This window comes from Notechis scutatus, chromosome 4 (genome assembly GCF_049901735.1).
Source record: "Notechis scutatus isolate UNSWTSFEM ecotype Mainland chromosome 4, rNotScu1.2, whole genome shotgun sequence".
In the NCBI taxonomy this organism is placed as follows: Eukaryota; Metazoa; Chordata; class Lepidosauria; order Squamata; family Elapidae; genus Notechis; species Notechis scutatus.
The window spans coordinates 8,705,970-8,722,007 of record NC_142012.1 but is presented as its reverse complement, the minus strand read 5'-3'; the positions used below and the strand labels follow the sequence as shown (position 1 = coordinate 8,722,007).

The 16,038-nt window shown below is 45.8% G+C and overlaps 1 protein-coding gene across 4 annotated transcripts in view; it reads left to right on the top strand.

Annotated features, from left to right (window-relative positions):
* The first annotated feature begins 2,622 nt into the window (after positions 1-2,622).
* SLC4A4 (solute carrier family 4 member 4) overlaps positions 2,623-16,038 on the top strand; it is a 200,505-nt gene continuing 187,089 nt past the window's right edge. For 2 of the 4 annotated variants that reach the window (XM_087962725.1, XM_087962723.1), the window contains exon 1: positions 2,623-3,254. The gene's annotated coding sequence lies outside the window, so the exon portion shown is untranslated. The remainder of the gene's footprint in view (positions 3,255-16,038) is intronic. The other 2 variants (XM_087962727.1, XM_087962726.1) reach the window with 1 other exon arrangement.

Sequence of the window (16,038 nt, the reverse complement as noted above, 5' to 3'; positions counted from 1 at the left end):
AACTTACAACAGTTCATTTAGTGACTATGCAAAGTTGCAACCACAACTAAAAGGTGACTTATGACCGTTTTTCGTCGTTATCACTTTTGCATCATCCCCCCCCCCATAACCCCGTGATCAAAATTCAGATGCTTGGCAACTGGTTCATATTTATGATGGTTGCAGCATCTCTGGGGGGTCATGTGAACCCCTTTTGCGACCTTCTGTCAAGCATAGTCATCGGGGAAAAGCCAGATTCACTTAACAACCAGGTGACTAACTTTACAAGCTTCACTTATCAATTCTGGGAGTTGAAATCCACAGGCCTTAAAGTTGCCAGGATTTGGAAAACCCGCAGCCATTCAGATGACCTTTGTTGGTAGCTGTCTATGGAGATTTTCTCAGTCATCCAGGTCACAGTTGTCCCAAAGGTGCTTTTTCAAGAGGCCACTGGACTTTCTGGTTTTTCTTTGAAGACATTTCGCTTCTCATCCAAGAAGCTTCTTCAGCTCTGACTGGATGGGAATGGAAGGATTTATATTCCTTGCAGACAGCTGGCCATTTGCATCCTTTCAGAGGGTCATTGAGGCCACTTGGAAATTTATCTCTGTCCTCAGGGTCACCTGAGTGGTGCTCCTGGTTCCTGCAGTCTGCAGTTTTCATTCCTACTCCCACACCATTCAAAGGGTATTCATCCAAATGGTATAGCTAAAAGTCTGTGGAGATTCTCAGTCATCCAGGCCATGGTTGTCCCAAAGGTGCTTTTTTTCAAGAGGCAACTGGACTTTCTTGTTGTTTTTTTCCTTTGAAGATGTTTCACTTCTCATCCAAGAAGCTTCTTCAGCTCTGACTGGAGGAATGGAAGGATTTATACTCCTTGCAGACAGCTGGACATTTGCAAGGAGTCTGCAAGGAATATAAATCCTTCCATTTCTCCACCATCCTGTCAGAGCTGGAGAAGCTTCTTGGATGAGAAGCAAAATTTTTTTATTTTATTTTAATTTGATTTGTCAATCTCTTACAAGATAATAGGTATAAGAATAAACATAGTTATGAATACATGAAATGGATACATATAAGAAAAATAAAATATATATATAAAAGAAACAATAGGACAGGGACGGTAGGCACGTTGGTGCACTTATGCACCCCTACAGACCTCTTATGAAAGGGGTGAGGTCAATGGTAGACAGTCTAAGGTTAAAGTTTTTGGGGTCTGGGGAAGAAATTACAGAATCAGGTAGAGTATTCCAGACATTGACCACTCTGTTGCTGAAGTCGTATTTCCTGCAATCAAGTTTGGTGCGATTAACCTTGAGTTTGTATCTATTGTGTGCTCTTGTGTTGTTATGGTTGAAGCTGAAGTATTCATTGACAGGTAGGACATTGCAATGTATGATTTTATATACTATGCTTAAATCAGACCGAAGACGGCGTAATTCAAGGTTTTCTAGGTCTAGAATTTCAAGTCTGGTGGCATAAGGCAGGGTCCCAACGCTCCGCGACGGTCTAGGTTACCGGCCGCTATCTTTTTGGTAAAAAGCAATTTTCGAGATCTGGTGAAAGCCATTTCGCAAAAGCTCACCAGAGCGTGCGCGATGAAATCACTTCTGCGATGGCGGCGCCAGCTGACGCCGAGGCGGCGCCAGCTGGCCGAACCGAACCCTGGCATAAGGTATTCTGCAACGTGTAGAGGAGTGGAGAACTCTTCTGTAAAATATTTCTGGACTTTCTCAACTGTGTTAATATCAGATACATAATGTGGGTTCCAGACTGATGAGCTGTATTCGAGTATTGGTCTAGCAAATGTTTTGTATGCTCTAGTTAGTAGTGTAATATTACCAGAGAAAAAGCTATGTAAGATTAGGTTAACAATTCCTAATGCCTTTTTAGCTATGTAGTTACAGTGGGCTCTAGCACTTAGATCATTAGAGATGAGTACCCCAAGATCCTTGACAGAGTTTGGATCATCAACAAGGTCTTGACTATTCAGCCTGTATTTTATTTTCTGATTTGTTTTTTTGCCAATATGTAAGACAGAGCATTTATTTGTTGAGATTTGAAGTTGCCATTTGTTTGACCATTCTGATACATAGTCAAGATCTTTTTGAAGGGTAGCAGTATTGTCTGTGGTGTTGAATAGCTTTACATCACCAGCGAAGAGAAAATGTCTTCAAAGAAGAAGAAAAAAACACACACCAAAAAGTCCAGTTGCTTCTTGGGGAAAAAAGCACCTTTGGGACTTTGTTGATAGAGGGGTGTTTTTTTTTGGGGGGGGGAGCCTTTCCGAAGCACCTGTTCAGAAATAATTACGCCTCCCCCAGCCCCCCCTTTCCTCTCGCCTTCTGGACCCATCAGCCCCCCCCCATCCGATCCGAAACAGAACCGGCACCGCTCCCCCTCAAACCCTCCACGGACCGACCGATAAACGGACCGGGGTTCCCTCCCTTTTCCCTCACCCGCTACCGACACTTTCGCCACACCAGAAAGGCGGACGCGGCCTGGCTCCTCCTCCCTCCTCCTCCTCCTCCTCCTGCCGGGGCCCCGTGACGCCCTTCGGCCTCGCTAACCCGAGGGCTGGCGGGGTGGGAAATGGGATCCGGGAGGAGGGGACGAGGGAAAAGGGGGACGGGCTCTTTGCGCCCAGCCGCGGCTTTAAACCTCGCACGGGGAAGGCTTTCGCCGCCCTGGACGACGCTTTCAAGCCACGCCGCCGGCGGCACCGCTTTCGCCGGAGGGGTAAAGCAGCTCGGGGCAGCGAGGAGGGGGAAACAAAAGTGGGGCTGGCCCCGCCGAACCTCGCACGCACGAACGCCCACCCACCCACCCCGCCGGGGGTCAAAGCCGGAGAGCGCCCCCCTCGCCAAAGACGCTCGCCCGCCTCACGCGCCTTCGCTGCGCTTTGGCCGAGCTCGGCCGCGCTCGCAGGAGGGTCTCCACGCCTAAAACCTCCCGGCCCCGGCACAGCCGGTCAAGGGGGTCGCGTGAGGAGGAGGAGGAGGAGAGTCGTCTTCGGAGAAGCCGCCGCCGCCGCCGCCTCGCGCTCTCTCCTCAGCCCGCCCGGATTTCCGAAAAGTTGCCAAGAAGCGAGAGCGCAAAAGAGTCGCGAAGAGCCCGGCAGGAGGCGAGCTCTCTCGCCGGCTTCGGCCCACAAAGCTTCGGCTTCCCGCTCCGCTTGCCTCGTGCGGACCCTCCTCGGGCTCTCGGTTTTCGCCTCTGCCGCCGCTCCGAGCAACCGCCAAGCTGGACGACCGGCGGAAAGGCGACCCCAGGAGGTGAGGCTTTGGTTTGTTTTGGGGGGGGGCGGGCCGGGGGACAGATTGTAGCCGGGCGCTTGGGGCTTTCTCTCCTTGACCCGTCCGAGGTCGACGCTCGCCGACTGGAGCGAGTGTGTGTGTGTGTGTGTGAGAGAGAGAGAGAGAGAGAGAGAACCCGAGCTGACCCGGCTTGCCTAAAAAACGTGTCGTGTGAAGGCGGCCAAAGCGGGCGCTTTCTCTGCAGCCGCAGCCCGCCCCGTCTTAATTCACCCCCCACACACACGCTTTCTTTCTCGCGCGGGGCTTCTAGGGGCGGAACAGGTCTCCTGTTTCGAGGCCCGGCTGCTTTGCCTCCTCCCGACAACCCTGCGAGGTAAGGAAATGAAGAGGAATCAGAATCGAGCTGGAAAGGGACCTTGGAGGTCTTCTAGTCCAGCCCCCGCCCCGCCAAGCAGGAGACCCTATACAGTTTCAGAGGCTACCGTAGGACAGCTGCCAAACCCCAAGCAGTTACCAGATGGTAGCCTAGTGTAAGATCATTAGCTGCCATCTAATGGTGGCTTGCAACCCAGTTCCAATAGCTCTGAATCAATCGATCGATCAGAAAGAGAATAGAGCTGGAAGGGACCTTGGAGGTCTTCTAGTCTAGCCCCTTGCTCAAGCAGGAGAACCTACACCATTTCAGACAAGTGACTGTCCAGTCGCTTCTTCAAAACCTTCCAGGGATGAAGCACCCACAACTTCTGAAGGCGAAGCTGTTCCACTGGTTGATTGTCCTCACTGTGAGGAAGTTTCTCCTTAATTCCAGGTTGCTTCCCTCCTTGGTTAGTTTCCATCCATCGTTCCTTGTCTTGCCTTCCGGTGCTTTGGAAAATAAGTTGACCCCCTTCTTCTTTGTGGCAGCCCCTCAAATACTGGAATAGTGTTATCGATTCACCCCTAGTCCTTTTTTTCTCTAGACTAGCCAAATTCAAATCCTGCAACTGTTCTTTATATGTTTTTGTCTCCAGGCCTTGAATCATCTTAGTTGCTCTTCTTTGCATTTTTCTCCAAAGTCTCAACATCTCTTTTGGTAATGAAGTATTGACCAAAAATTGGATGCAGCATTCCAGGTGCCGGCAGATGCCGAATTGGGGTCCCCCCCCCCACACCTGTTGTTTGAACCTCTGCAGAATGTGCCCACTGGCTGCTTTCACATGGTACACATGGTCAAGATCTGGAAGCTCTGTTTGCAGAGCTTGCTCCTCTCAGTTGGCGTTGACCTCAGTTGGGTTTCATGCTGGGTGGTTTAGGGTTAAGGTGTGGGTCGTATAGGATGAGAACCTGGAAGTCAGACTGGTTAATCATCAGGTTTAAGTTGGTTGTAGGAATGCAGCCCCTGCTTTTGCATGCTAGGGGTTAGCTGTCCTCGGGCACTTCAGGTAGGCAGTAAGGGGTTGTTGGAGTTAATTTCCTTCCGCCCGAAGGCGAATGGCTTGGAAAGTCATGCTTTCTGCTTTACTTCTTGCTGTCGGCTATAGTTGTGGGTTCTTGTGATGCAAGAGCTCTTGGAACATGCTTGGAGAAAGGCGTGGGAAAAGATTACTCTCTCTCTTTGCAGGGAGAAGTTTTGCAGTGTCTCTAGAGTAGGAAGAAGCTGGGACTGGAAGAAGGGCTACTGCAGGTGTATAGATGGGGTGCAAGATCAAATTGGTGTGGTGGGGAAAAAGTAAACGAGACTGGAACTTGGGAGAAAAGTTGAAATTTCTTCTAACTGGAAGAGATTTAAGCGGTCACTGGGAACAGTGGTACAAGTTGCAAAAAAGCTGACATATTTGGTGCTACTCTGTGTGGAGGAATCAGATTGTCATTTGAGTAAGGTATAAGTCACGAGAACGAGAATCTAGAGATGAAAAGCCTTCCTTCCTTCCTTGCCCTTCCTTCCTTGCCCTCCTTCCTTCCCCTTCCTTCCTTGCCCTTCCCTCCTTCCTTTCTTCCTTGCCCTTCCTTCCTTCCCCTCCTGCCTTCCCCTTCCTTGCCCTTCCTTCCTTGCCCTTCCCTCCTTCCTTTCTTCCTTGCCCTTCCTTCCTTGCTCTCCTTCCTTCCTTTCTTCCTTGCCCTTCCTTCCTTCCTTTCTTCCTTGCCCTTCCTTCCTTGCCCTCCTTCCTTCCTTGCCCTCCTCCCTTCCTTGCCCTCCTCCCTTCCTTGCCCTTCCTTCCTTGCCCCTTCCTTGTTCTTCCTTCCTTGCCCTTCCTCCCTTCCTTCCTTGCCCTTCCCTCCTTCCTTTCTTCCTTGCCCTTCCTTCCTTGCTCTCCTTCCTTCCTTCCTTCCTTGCCCTTCCTTCCTTCCTTTCTTCCTTGCCCTTCCTTCCTTGCCCTCCTTCCTTCCTTGCCCTCCTTCCTTCCTTGCCCTCCTCCCTTCCTTGCCCTCCTCCCTTCCTTGCCCCTTCCTTGTTCTTCCTTCCTTGCCCTTCCTCCTTCCTTCCTTGCCCTTCCTTCCTTCCTTTCTTCCTTGCCCTTCCTTCCTTGCTCTCCTTCCTTCCTTGCCCCTTTCTTGTTCTTCCTTCCTTGCCCTCCTTCCTTCCTTGTCCTCCTCCCTTCCTCCTTCCTTCCTTGCCCTTCCTCCCCTCCCTTCCTCTCTGCTTCTCTCCCTCCCTCCCTCCCTCCTTCCTTTCTTCCTTCCTTCCTTCCTTCCTTCCTTCCTTCCTTCCTCCCTCCCTCCCTCCCTCCCTCCCTCCCTCCCTCCCTCCCTTCCTTGTATTTCCTCCTTCCCTCCCTTCCCTCCCTGTATTCCCCTCCGTTCTTTCCTTCCTTCCTTCCATGTATTCCCCACTTCCTTCCTTCGTATTTCCTCCCTCCCTCCTTCCCTCCCTTCTCTGTATTCCCTTCCTTCCTTCCTTCCTTCCTTCCTTCCTTCCTTCCTTCCTTCCTTCCTTCCTTCCTTCCTTCCTTCCTTCCTTCCTTCCTTCCTTCCCACAAACTGAACATTGAAAGGCAGAAATATTTGCTCCATTCTGTTTCTTTTCTCTGGCAAGTCTCCCCTCAATTGTTTCCCCCCTCCCATGAGAGATATGCATATTTCGTTTTGTAAGAAAATTACCGCACACATGTGATTTATTTATTTTTAGTTAGAAGAATTATCAGTGGAAGTGATCCACCAGGTTGAAAACAGGAGAAATCACCTTCCTTAGTAAACTTTGATTTGATCTTGAGGTAGAAGAGCCGTTAAGGTGCCAATTGGATGGCTTTTATGTGTGCAGCTATGACTGGAGGAATTAATCAGCGGGTTATTAATTAGGCTCATGCATCATGCAAAGTCATGTTTTGATTAATCATACTTTTTGAGTAAGTTGTAAGCTGGTTCACATCATAATGTACAATAATCTAAACTTAGTCATATTTTGGCTTGTTGTGATCTGTGAATCAGGCCATCTTTTGGAAAACGGCACTAAATGATACATATACTTCAGATCTTTCTCTCAACCTGAGGTGTGGATAGAGGCCAAATGTTGACTATGAATAACTAAGGATAAAGCATTTTTTGGGAAAGCTATACAATCTAGAGTAGGGCCTCAGCCTTGCAGTTACTCCTTTTAATGTACCTGACAAAGACATATTTGGGAGAAAGACGGAGGAAAAGAAAACATGCTTTGTGTTGCAAGCAAGAAAGAAGAAAATAATTAGAGATTTTGATTACAGGAAGTCCCCAACTTTACAATCACTTGTTTAATGAATGTTCAAAGTTACAAGGGCACTGAAAAAAAGTGACTTTGACCATTTCAGGATCCTGCTTACGTGATCAAAATTCAGATGCTTGATAACACACTCATATTTATGACAGTTGCAGTGTCCCAGGGGGGGTCATGGGATCCCCTTTTGCGACCTTCTGACCAGCAAAACCAATGGGGAAGCCAGATTCACTTAACAACCGTATGACAAACTTAACAACTGCAGTGATTCACATAACTGTGGCAAGAAAGGTCAAAAAATGGGGCAAAAACTCACTTAACAACTTAGTAACAGAAATGTTGGGCTCGGTTGTTGTAAGTCAAGGACTAGCTCTACTGCAGATCATAGTGAACAGCTTGGAGGGGTTGTCATGAGGAATCACGATGCATGGGGTTGAGGTACACCCTGGTTGTGTCTAGAATTACTTGAATGGGTCTTTAGAACAGACCCTGTTTTTGCTTTAGACCTTAAACTGGAATGATTGTGTTTTTCTTTTTTATAAAGCATTTGTCTTAATGTTGTTTGTTTCAGTAAAAACCAAAAATTGGAATGTTCAAAGCTGATTTTTGCCTATAGATCTTAAGGAGATCTTGGGGTTCGCCACAAAAAAAGTCAAGTTATGCACTTACAGCTGCTAAGTTGATATTTTTGATATTCCGTGGATACCCCTAACTCTAGGACGGGGTCCCCCAAACTTGGCAACTTTAAGACTTGTGGACTTCAGCTATGCTGGCTGAGGAATTCTGGGAGTTGAAGTCCACTAGTCTTAAAGTTGCCAAGTTTGGAGAACTCTTCTCTAGGACACCTTGTGTCTTTATCCTGCAAAAGAGTGGAATGTAAATGTAATGAGATAGGTAAAGAATTAAGGTCCAAAATCATGACCAATCATGACCGGCTGTACGTTGATGGCATCTACCAGTCCAGTATCTGATTTTTTTTTCATATAAAAGATGTCACACATCAATGGTTAGATGGCCTAGACATTGGTATTTGAATATAGATTGGTTTAACATTTATATTTGTGTTTTATTAATCTAGGTGAAATGCTAACATATATTGCAAGTTCATACATAATATGCCATATGGCAATGTTTCTCAACCTTAGCTACTTTAAGACCTGTCCACAGCCGGGAATTCCTGGGAATTGAAGTCCACAGGTCTTAAACTAGCCGGAGTGAGACACACTGCCGAATGCTAAATAAATAAGATTAAATAAATAAATGATAAACAAATAAAGCAGAGGGTGGGGAAAGTCTCAGTGAGCACCATTATAGGTTCCATTAACAGTCTCACTGCTGGGAACTGGTTTGTTTTGGAAGATAACACCATTAATGGAGACTACTGTGTTTGTAAGAGCCATGGTGGAGCAGTGGTCAGAATGCAGTATTGCAAGCTAGTTCTGCCCACTGCCAGGAGTTTGATTCTCAACAGCTCAAGGTTGACTCAGCTTTCCATCTTTCCGAGGTTGGTAAAATGAGGACCCAGATTGTTGGGGGAAATAGGCTGACTCTGTAAACCTCTCAAAGAGGACTGTAAAGCACTATGAAGCGGTATATAAGTCTAAGTGCTATTGCTTGTGTTGAGCATTGTGAATATTACATGTAAAAGGCACACCTCTGTCCCCCTCTGTCCCCATTCTTGCTTTTTTCTCAAAAACCAGCCTTCCCCAGCTGCTGCATCTAACCTGTGCTGTGACTGCAACATTCAAAACTTCCAGCAAGCATACTGACCACGAAGATACTTGGTGAGCACCGTGCTGGAGAAGGTTACTCTACGTATTTCTTGTACTTCCATTTAATTACAGCTTGATCTGTAGAGGAAGAACGAAAAGAATGTCTCCAGACTCTTATCTCAGTTTTGCTTTAAAACCTGAACTAAAGCTGCCTGGGCTATGATCCAGTTTGACTTTCAGGAACCCCAATCATAAGCTCCACAGGATTAAATTCTGTGAGTAATGACGCCTCGTCTCAGGAAACATCAGAGCTGGGCTCGAGAAAGTAAGAAATAGCGTGCTTTGGTTCGATCCGAAAGGGGTGTTTGGCTGAAGGAAGCATGCACGTGAGTTCTGCCTTTGCAGGACTGGCTGTTTTTTTGACAAGGCGTTTGAGCCCCGGGGCATTTACTCAGACGCTAACCGCCAGCACTTTGCATCATCATGACACTTCATATCAATCTGTGTTATTCTCGGGACTTGTTTGACGGGCACTTGGGAGAAATAGGGCACAGAGTGCAAATGAGGTGCATGTGAAGGACTCATTCATGATATTGGAACCACCAGATTTTATGTATTTATATTTCTATCCCACTTTTGTTAATTAACTAGGTGGCAAATATACCTTCATTCTCCTATTTTCCCCAGCACAACAGCCCTATAAGGTGGGTTGGGCTGTGATTGGCTCAAAGTCACCCGGCTGTCTTTCATGCCTAAGGCGGGACTGAAACTCATGTACTGCTGATGATTGGCCCAAAGTCACCCAACTGTCTTCCATGCCTAAGGCGGGACTGAAACGCACGCACTCCTGATGATTGGCCCAAAGTCACCCAACTGTCTTCCATGCCTAAGGCGGGACTGAAACTCACGCACTCCTGATGATTGGCCCAAAGTCACCCAACTGTCTTCCATGCCTAAGGTGGGACTGAAACTCACGCACTCCTGATGATTGGCCCAAAGTCACCCAACTGTCTTCCATGCCTAAGGCGGGACTGAAACTCACGCACTCCTGATGATTGGCCCAAAGTCACCCAACTGTCTTCCATGCCTAAGGCGGGACTGAAACTCACGCACTCCTGATGATTGGCCCAAAGTCACCCAACTGTCTTCCATGCCTAAGGCGGGACTGAAACTCACGCACTCCTGATGATTGGCCCAAAGTCACCCAACTGTCTTCCATGCCTAAGGCGGGACTGAAACTCACGCACTCCTGATGATTGGCCCAAAGTCACCCAACTGTCTTCCATGCCTAAGGCGGGACTGAAACGCACGCACTCCTGATGATTGGCCCAAAGTCACCCAACTGTCTTCCATGCCTAAGGTGGGACTGAAACTCACGCACTCCTGATGATTGGCCCAAAGTCACCCAACTGTCTTCCATGCCTAAGGCGGGACTGAAACTCACGCACTCCTGATGATTGGCCCAAAGTCACCCAGCCAGTTTTCATGCCTAAGGCGGGACTAGAACTGATAAAAGAGAATATTTGTAGCTCAGGGCTGAACTGCGGTACACTGATGATGTTACCTACTTTGGTAGTGAAACGTCTGCAAGAAAGCAACCAAGTTCAGAGTATCAAGGTCTCTACAGGACTGATACTCACAATCTCCTGGTTTCTCGCCTGGCACCTTAATCATCATACTTTAGGCTTTATTTTGAGGCATTTGAAGATCCTTCTTAACTGTCAAGACAACTTTGTCTATAGGTGCCAATGCTTAATGCAGAAAGTGTAGAATGGGGGAACACACTACTACCATTTCAGTGACGGCTGGATGCATTTGTTTTCTAACAGAAGGGGAAAGGGAATTGTGCCTAGATATACATCGGTTGCTCCAGATACATCAAAATTAATCAATATCCATCTCAGGTGTTACCATGTTGTGGTGACATCAGTGGCAATGGCAACTTGTTGCCTGCATGGGCTGAAGGTAACAGTAGGGTGGCCACTCACGCAGTCCTTTTAAAACTGAGTTTTCCTGGCTTCTGGTTTAGCTTGTGCAAAAAGTTAGACCAAGTTTGCTGTTGTCTTCACCGGTTGGATTGTTTGACATGACATCTCTGGCTAACACTTTAAACCTGTTCCCATTTAGAAAGAACAAATGGAATGCAAGCCCATCAGCTGCCTTGGGTTAATTAAACTGACATCAGCTCTACATTCTAGGAAGACCTGTTTCGATAAGCTGCGTGAAATCCCAGCAATTTGTCATAAGGCTAATCAAATGTAGTCCACGCAGTCTTTTCTTGCATGTAGAGGAACACATTTCTTAACCTGCCCTTCTCTTTCCTTTCTTTGGAAATTCCTGTTACGTCTGTGGCTCTAAGCTAACCCCCAAGCTGTCACTACCCACTCAGCCTGCTGGTTTAACATTCTTTGTTCTCTTTCTCTATGTGTATGTGTCTCTCTCTTTCCCCCCGCCCAAATCGTTGTAATATTGTAATAAGCCTATCCTTTGTTAGCCTGCCAATCCCCTGCTTTGGATTTTGGCCAAGGCTTCATTGGTCTGTGAACTGGGAGGCTGCTCAATTTTCCCCATATTATTTCTTGACCGTGCAGTTAGATTTATTTCCACTTTCAGTGAGGGTTTCGGTAACTATTTTTGCTTTGTAATTTTCCTGCAGTACCCGTATGGTTTATGGCATAGCGGACTTCGTGCTTTCAGTTGGAGACATCTGAATTTCTGTGTTAATAATTGCATCTGCTCTTGATCTAAAGACTGATCTGCCATCTGCACTTTGGGTTTTCCTCCTGTGACTCCCATTAATCTAAATTACATTATGTTCTTGATATCAGCTAACTTGTAAAGGTCAGTTCTTAAGGCCTTGTCACGTTCGAGTGTGATCAAGAGGCAACGTTTATGTCTAGGTGTGGAAGAAAATACCCTTCTGGGTTCAGTTCCAAGTGGGGAAGAAAGACACTGGAAACATGGAGGCTGTTTGGAAAGATGGTTTAATGGTGGACAGGCTTGGAACTTCTGGGTGAAAAAGAGAAGAGATGCTGAGAGTCCCTGGGTTTTATGCCCTCTGTTGGGATTTGAATTTGAGCTGATTGGTTGCCAGATTCCCATGGGGCCATGCAGGGGCAACTCTGTAGCGCTGTCCTGAGTCCCAGGCTTGGTTGAGCCTTGCTGGGTGATGATGTAATGAAAGGGCTTTGGGCAATTCCTATTATAGCTTTACCTGGAGTAGATCTTTGTTATGTAGAATAGACTGGCCCAGGCCTTAATGGCCCATTAACAAAGGGGTGGGGCTGAGTTTCTGCCTCTCTGAGTTTCTACTTCTCTTTTAGGGGAAATATTCCGCCTTTTTAATCTATCCTAAAATATTTCATTTTTCTAGGAGACGGGTGGGTTTTAACTTCCAACATAGGCAAGGTTGATTTTCAGTGACTGATATCGTCAAGAGTTGAATGCAGGAGGTTAACTCACACCTGCTTTGTATTCTTTTAAAATACAAAATATTGAGAAATAAAATACACCGATGGCAGAAATAAAACCTGCCCTCTCTAATTCTGTGTAAGTCTTTACCTTCCTGATAGCCTTCTGGAAGAGATATCCAGTTATCTTTGCCCTGTATTTTTTGCCTTTAGGTCTTTGACATTACCAAATATTTTCCGCAGGGCGCAGGTACTTTTGTTTTAAGGGTGGGTATTTGGTTAGCCCATAATCCTATACAAGTGTACAAAGTTAGCACCCACCCCTTCTTCTAGAAGAATGAAATATTCTAGGAAATATTTAAAAAGGCAGAATATTATATTTCCCTGGATGAAGAAAAAGAGAAACGTGTTTTAAAGAGAAAGCAGTTCCCTGCAGCTTCCTGACCCTCCATTTTAGCACCAGGGTGATGGGATCAGGACATGATGGGATTAGCCCTCTACCCATCTCACCTCATGGCACCTGGGAAAATTGCGTCACCGGCAACATTCAACCAAGCTACCCCTGCAGGACCCCATGGGAGTCTAACCAATCAGGACCCATTTCTTGCCACAGGAACAGGTTCAAAGCCCAGAGAGGGCATAAAACCAAGAGATTCTCGGCATCTCTTCCCTTTTTGCTCAGGGGCTCCGAGGCATGTGGTCCTGTCCACCATTAAACCTCCTTACCAAGCAACTTCCATGGTTCCAGTGTCTTTTTCCCCACTTGGAACTGAACCCAGAAGGATATTTTCTTCCAACGAAAGATTTTAGGTTGCTCGGTTTTATATTAGCTTGCGGGAGGTCTGAAGCAGACAGACAAATCCTACAATTTTAAAAATGGATCTTTAAGACCGCCTAGGAATGTCTTCTGCAGCATAATTTATATGAAAAAAAAAAAGATGCCGGACAGGTATATGCCTCGGTGGCACAGTGGTTAGAGTGCAGTACTGCAAGCTACTTCTGCTGCAGTCAGCTGCCTGCAATTTGGCAGATCGAATCTCAGCAGGCTCAAGGTTGACTCAGCCTTCCATCCTTTTGAAGTGAGTAAAATGAGGACCCAAATTGTTGGGGGCAGTAGGCTGACTCTGTAAACTGCTTAGAGAGAGCTGTAAAGCACTATAAAGCAGTATATAAGACTAAGGGCTATTGCTATGCCTTCAGCTTACAGCTGGTCATGATGTGATCTACAGTTTGACCCGGGACCCTGCAGTCACACGGAAGGGACGATACTATGCCTCATTTATACAGAGTCCTGGCAGGTGCCGTGTGTGTGGTACAAATCCTATTCAGATTGTCCATTGTTGACTTGGTCGCTGAAAGCCTGGCACAGTTTTTGTGGGGTAATTTATATGTCTTCCTATGCCTGGGCATTCCCATTTGGCTTTCCATTGGGAATCGATGTTTTTTTTTCCTTTTGAAGACGTTTCGCTTCTCATCCAAGAAGCTTCTTCAGCTCTGACTGGATGGTGGGGAATGATTCAGTCAGAGCTAAAGAAGCTTCTTGAATAAGAAGCAAAACAACTTCAAAGCAAAAACAAAGAAATTCCAGTTTCCTCTTTAAAAAGCACCTTGTTTGGGACAACCATGACCTGGATGACTGAGAATCCCCATAGCACATTTGGTGATAAGTCAGTTTTTCAGTGCTTTGAATGATCACTGAACGAATGGTTGTAAGTCAAAGATTACCTGTAATGAGACAACGTGATAATATTATTTCAGAGGAATTAAATGCTAAGGTGGTGGGAGGGTTAGATCAGGGAAGGAGTCCCCAGGAGGGGATATTTAAAGAGAAGAAAACAGGTTACATGAAAACTTTTTCTCCAGTAATATTGTACTACTAACTAGAGCATACAAAACATTTGCTAGACCGATTCTTGAATACAGCTCATCTGTCTAGAACCCGCATTGCATATCGTACATTAACACAATCAAGAGAGTCCAGAGATATTTCACGAGAAGAGTCCTCCACTCCTCTAAAATTTCAAGACTGGTGGCATAAGGTATTCTGTTACGAGTAGAGGAGTCTACCTTACTTATCTAAGTCTAAAATTTCAAGGCTGGTGGCATAAGGTATTCTGTTACGAGTAGACTTAGATATCTTAGAACTACGCTGCCTTCGGTCTGACCTAAACGTAGTACATAAAATTGTCTGCTACAATGTCCTACCCATCAATGACTACTTCAACTTCAACCACAACAATACACAAGCACACAATAGATACAAACTCAAGGTAAACCGCACCAAACTCGATTGCAGGAAATACGACTTCAGCAACAGAGTGGTCAATGCCTGGAATACTCTACCTGACTCTCTGGTTTCTTTCCCAAACCCCAAAAACTTTAAGCTCAGACTGCTACTGTTGACCTCACCCCATTCCTAAGAGGTCTTTAAGGGGTGTGCATAAGCGCACCAACGTGCCTACCATCGCCGTCCTAATGTTCCCTTTATATCCATTTCATTTATTAATAATCATGTTTATACTTACGTTATCTAATACATGCTCGACAAAATAAATAAATAAGTAAATAAGTACATAAATAAACAAACGAGGGAAAGGAAAATGCTGGGATAAGTAAAAATGTTAAGAGAAATGACTTCTCAAAATGAGCTGCCAGTGGAAAGATTAAAATTTTGGGTGAGTTGATATCAGAATAGGAATATTTAGGCATTGATTTTGTAACAGTTGGGAGACCGCAGAGGAATTTGAACCATTGCCAAAGAAAGCAATAGGAGGGTTGAAGAAAATTGTGGGAAAAATGGCTTTTAGGTCAGAATGGGAGAGACAGTTTCACAGTCTCATAATTGAAGATAGTTTATGTTCACCTGTAGAACATATCGTCCTCCAAGTGTTGCTAGTAAGGACAGTTAAAGCTAAATAGAAAAGCTTTGACTAAGACAAGGTTCTTTTATCATGAACAATGAGACTGATTTTGCCCTTTTTCAAAACATCCCTAATCTTTGCTTTTGAATGGAAAATAATAATAATGACTGCACATTGACAGTAATTTCCACCTGTCAATTAATTACAAAAGGTCACACTGTTTGGGTCTGCACAGATACTCCACCAGTACGTTATGACATCCTAGGTCAAGTGTCTGCAAACTTGGCAAGTTTAAGACTTGTGGACTTCAACTCCCAGAATTCCTGAGCTAACATGACCAGAGGATAAAAAAAAAAAAGCTGTCAAGTTTGAAGACCCCTGTCTTAGGTTCTTGGGAAGCATTTGATGTGTATGAAGATGAACAACAACTCAAAGAACCAGGAGATGTGACTTCACACTGTTGTTGTGCATATAATAATTGGATGTGGCACTGTCTGGGAGACAGCAGAATAGAAGAGAAGGAACTGTAGGCAATTATGAAATGCAAAGAGATGCAAATAGAAGTAGAATGTGGCAAGAGAAAGCCAAGGCATACCAATAGCAATAGGCATCATGGGTGCAATCCCAAAGCATCAGAGCAGCGGCCCCAAACCTTTTGGGCACCAGGGACAGGTTCCTGGTGTTTTTTCCCGTGAACTGAGAGTTTTTTCCCGTGAACTGGAGAGGCCATGGTTTTGCATGCTGCCTGCATCCACAGATGGGGCTTCTTCATTTGTTTGGGTGGCCTGGTTTCTGGCATGCCATGGCCCAGTGCTGGTTGGAGACCCCTGATCATTTGAACATCATTGGCATTGACAAAATCTCTACCAGTCAATTGCAGAAGGCAGCTTGACTTGGAACAGCTTACATCCTGTGAGCTGGAAACCTTTATCACCAGGTCCTTGGGAAGGGCTCAAGTGATGGATTAAAAATGTTAAAATCCAGTCTAGATATTTGGCTGTCCGTGCAACCAGCCATCATACATTGATTGCTACGGCTTTGATACGGAGAGTACAGATAGTCCTTGACTTACGACCACAGTTGAGCCCAAAATTTCCGTTGCTTAGTGAGTTGTCAAATGAGTTTAGGCCTGTTTTACAACCTATCTTGCCA